This window comes from Colobus angolensis, unplaced genomic scaffold, assembly GCF_000951035.1.
Source record: "Colobus angolensis palliatus isolate OR3802 unplaced genomic scaffold, Cang.pa_1.0 Scaffold4, whole genome shotgun sequence".
Taxonomy (NCBI): Eukaryota; Metazoa; Chordata; class Mammalia; order Primates; family Cercopithecidae; genus Colobus; species Colobus angolensis.
The window spans coordinates 13,517,098-13,521,681 of record NW_012117376.1 but is presented as its reverse complement, the minus strand read 5'-3'; the positions used below and the strand labels follow the sequence as shown (position 1 = coordinate 13,521,681).

Below are 4,584 nucleotides of genomic sequence, written 5' to 3'. Positions count from 1 at the left end.
TAAAATGAAGGGCCTGGAGGCAGAGAAGACTGATGACCCGGGGCAAATGGGAGATACACAGACAGGGGGTACTCCATTCTTAGTGGGAAAGGGAGGCCCCACGAGGGTTCCTGGACTTACGATGGAACGAGTGTCGCCAAGAGAGGTATCCCTGAACCAGAGTAGAACTGTGAGGCCCAAAGGCCATGAATACAGGACACACAAAGGGACTCCAAAGTACACCATGGACCTTGGATGGAATAAGGGGATCCAGAAGCAGGAGCCCCAGACTCTGGCCCATGATGGAGGTTCCTCAGGGAAAGGAAACCCAGGATTTGGGGAGACCTTGGACTTGGATAGAATATAAGGTCTCAGAGTCAGAGACCCAGGACCCAGGACAAAATGAAGGTCCAAGAGGCAGAATCCCTGGACCTGGGACTGAATGCATGGTCAGGGGCCAGGATGTCCTTGGTAGCAGAGTGGGGAGCTCAGAGGTAGGGGAGACCCAGGGCCTGGAGTGAAATGGGGAGGAACCTAGATCCAAGGGTGACCAAGATCTCAGGCAGAAGGGAGAACTCAGTGGCCGGGAACACATGCAGGTATTTCAACTCCTCTGGAGAACCAGTAGCTGGTGACAAAACCCAGCGGCGGTGTCCCTTCCATGGCCCTCCGCCCTCACTCCCCCTTTCACAAGACACAAGGTTGGTTTTTTTTTTTTTTTTTTTTTTTTGCTTTTTTTCATTTCTTTTTAATACAAACTTGGATCTTTGGGTGTGTCCTGCCAACAGAAAACAACAACAACAACAACAGAAGAGAAAACCCAAAAGAGTGAAAAATAAGAAAGAAAAAAAAAAGCTCCCGCAAGAGGTTCTTCTCCCTCCCCCCCACCATGCGAATTTGCACACCACGGGACCACAGCAGGTTTACAGAATGCAATATACAATCCACGATTTATAATAAAACAGTATATACAATAAATAGGATATTGTTCATTTTTGTCAAACGACCTGTAGATAAATTTCTCAGTGCATACTTGCAGGGGCTCTGGACACCTCGGGGCCCCGCTCGCAACCTCTTGCACACGCTCGCTCTCTCGCTCTCTCTCTCTTTTTTTTTTTTGTCTTTTTCTAAAACTGTGTTTTGTTTTTAAGTTTTGTACATTTTTAAAAAGTATTTACAATTGCTGGTTTTGTGCAGAAAGGGCTCACCTTCGGCTTCTGCGTGGAGGAGATGGGCGGGGAGGGGTGGAGGGAGATGGGTCTGCAAGGGGTGTAGGGGGCAGGGTGGGAGGCAGAGGGGCAGGCGCTCCTGCCAAAGGACGATGTGGACGCTGGGAGGGATCTTGGCGTTGGTTTTCTGAAAGCTGCAAAGAAACACAAGAGAAGAGGCAGGAGTGAGTGGCAGGCATCGACTGCTCTGAGATCAGGGAAGTGAAGAGGGAGACCCTCACCCAGCTCCTCCTAGGATTCGTCCGGGAAAGCTACCCATTGTTCTTTCTCCTGAAAAGTCAGACCTGCCTTCTCTGAGCCCAGTTTACCCATCTGTAAAATATGCATGTCCAAGCCCCAAACCACAGGATGAAGCAGGTGCTGGTTGAGGAGCTGGGGTTCCAGGCAGTGGAATTTGTTAAGAGCTTGGGCTCTGGAATCAGACACAGCTGAGTTCAAATACCAGTGCTACCCTTTAATGGCGCTGTGACCTTGGGCATGTTGTTGGACTTCTGTGAGCCTCAGTTTGCCCATCTGTAAAAAGAAGATAACTGAACTACCCCACTGGTTTGTTGGGAGGACTCAGTGATATAGGGCAGAGGAAGCCTGGTCCTTAAGTGCATAATAAATTATACTGATTACTATTCATTATTATTTTTCTAGGGCAGTTGGGCTCTCCAAACCTGCCTCCTCATGTCATGATGAGTTTAGTAATTCCCCCAACTTAGGCTGTTCTGAGGAATGACATCATGGAGAGGGCAGGGCCTCAGCACACAGCACAGGTGTGAACCACTGCTTTTATTTCTTCTAAATCCAATCCTCTTCTTACCAATGCCATTTTGTTCCTTAGAGAGGTGAGGTGAGGAGGAAGTCTTTCTCAGTGAAGGAACAGAAACTGCCCAACACAATGCCATCTGTGTTTGGCTTAACCCTGCCTTCCTGAAGCTCAGACACTCCCAAGTTCCCAGTTCCTCCCATCGCCAGACACTCGGGATTGGAAGTACCCCTTTTTCCCAGACAGTTCTCATTATGCTTGCGGGGCCCTGGGGATCTGACTTCCCTACCCAGACCCCCAGCTTGGCTAGACCCTCTGGATTCACAGCTCTGCTAGGGTGAGTGAGAAGGTCCCCTGAAGGACAGGGTTGGGCTCCTAAGAGCTCTAGTCATTAGCCTGGTCCTTTCAGACTTCTGTCCTCCTCTCAGAGCCCCGAGACATCTCCCACCCTCAGCGTGCAACCATCTCCATCCGAATTAAGGGGCGAGGTGAGGATGCTGAAGCGGCCTCCTCAGGTTCCTTAGGAGCCCATCAATCCTCCCCCACACCAGCAGGAACCAGGCGGCGACAGAAAGCCTTTCCTCCCTTGTACTTTCTTGGCTTCCCTTTCTACCAGAACCACATTTAAATTCTGCTCAGCCTCGGCTGCTGTCTGCTGGGCAGTCAGCCCCAGGGACGACTTTTGTCCTGAGGCTGGACTTGCCAGGACTACCCCAAGGTCCAGGGGAAGCAGGTGGGCTCCTGCAGAGGCAGGGCAGCACCCCATTCTGGTGGATCAGACCAGGTGGCAGGCAGAGGCATGGGAGAGGAGAAGAGCTGCATCTTTGTTCAGCTGTCAGGTCGCCTGCAGTTACAGGAGGATGGAATACTAGCCGCAGGGGCGAGCGGTGTGCCTGGGAGGGTGACAGCTGTGCTGCAATGGGGTGATAGGTAGAAAAGCAGCTCTTGGGGCAGGGGCTGCTGTTGGGATGAATGCAAGCTCTCCACAGTCAGGCGGTAAACAGGCTGCAGAGACAAGAGGGGTGTCTATTAGGGAGCAGAAGGATTTTATCTGGGGTAACTGCTTGAGCCAGAGGGCTGGGGGCATCTATCCAGAGGACAGCTCTATTGCAGAAGAACAGTTGCCAAGCTAAAGAACCTCTAGTTGGGGTGTTGGGTAACAAGGGTGTTGGGACTTTAGGATGGGCTGCTCCAAACCACTGGCAAACTGATATTGTCCAATGCCAGCCTCCTCTGCTCCCTCCAAGGGCCCTGGGGCAGGCTGGGAGCCTCTGCATAAATCCCTGCACCCCCACCCCCACCCCCAGCCCCGGCCCTTAGCCACTGCCAGTGACCCTCTCTAAGCCAGGTCTCCATGGTGATCTCAGCCCAGCAGGCGGCTCCTGCCAGAACCATTCCCGCGGTGCCTGCGGCCAGGCAGCAGGAGGCTTTCTCACCCTCTGCTAAGCCGCCCATCGCGTCTCACCTTCCTCCTCCCACTACCCTCCCCAGCTTTCAGGACTTGGCCAGCCAGAGACTTTGGCAGAATCTTCAGGATGGGAGGGAGTGGGGGAGGGGGGATCAAAGCCCAAAAGCCCCAGGGTTCTCATGGAGGTGGGAGGAGAACGCTGTGGCTGTGTGGAACTCTGACCTCACCAGGTTCAGCTCTCCACAAAGCAGGACCAGACACTAACACGCAGCCCAGTGCTAGGCACTGGGGACAAAGCAGAGACCAAGACGGATCTGGTTCCTGTCCTTGAGAGGCTCGCAGATAGAGGGGAAAGCAAAGCAGACCCCAAACCAGGTAATTACCATGCAGGGAGATGGTGGCTGTGCCACGGAAGGTCCTGGGGAGGCAGCTAACCTGGTCGTGGCAGGAGAGACTGTGGCTCTTCAACCACTAATGAACACTGCCCAGCACATGCTGGGGCCGAGACATGCGCTGACTGAATGACAGAGCGGGGACTGACCTGAGTCTGGTCAGCATGCCAAGGTCCAGCTCGGGCCTTGCACACCTTCAGAACACCTCCTTATACCACCCTGTTACCATAGCTACAGTACCCTTGTCATCCCGACCTGGCTCCTCCAGGGCAGCAACCTGTATGTGGTACTGCTGCACACCCAGCACTAGCACGCACCAGCCCCCAGCACACCAACCACTGTTACGCAGACTTCACCTTCTAGTGCCTCCGTGACACACAACTGCAGTCACATTCCTCTGAGTCCTCACGCTCCGGTGGTTTCACCATCTGAGGTGCCAGGGCATTAAGTGGTCTCTGCCTGTCGGGGGGGCACTGGCAGCACTGAGGGACAGCTGAGCAGAGATTCAAAGTGCTGCAGAGCACATATAAATCAGGTTGTCCAGAGAGGGCTGCTCTCCTCCAAAAAGCAATCTATATTTGTGCTTTCATTTAAGCAACCAGCAAACATGTATTCATGCCCACTGGCTGCCAGGACATGAGTTAAGGTCTAACTTCTACTCTCTGGTCTCTACTCTCTTGAAAGGGTCCAATGTCAAACAAGGCAGTAGAGCAGAAGGCAAAAAGAGTGCATGAGGCTGGGCAGGGTGGTTAACGCCTGTAATCCCAATACTTTGGGAGGCCGAGGTGGGTGGATCTCTTGAGGTCAGGAGTTCGAGACCAG

At 53.1% G+C, this 4,584-nt stretch overlaps 1 protein-coding gene across 1 annotated transcript in view; it reads right to left on the bottom strand.

Moving 5' to 3' along the window:
• Window positions 1–1,285: 1,285 nt before the first annotated feature.
• The window catches only part of AHDC1 (AT hook, DNA binding motif, containing 1), a 17,162-nt gene continuing 13,863 nt past the window's right edge, over window positions 1,286–4,584 (bottom strand). Inside the window, exon 4 of the mRNA XM_011955558.1 lies at window positions 1,286–1,342. The gene's annotated coding sequence lies outside the window, so the exon portion shown is untranslated. The remainder of the gene's footprint in view (window positions 1,343–4,584) is intronic.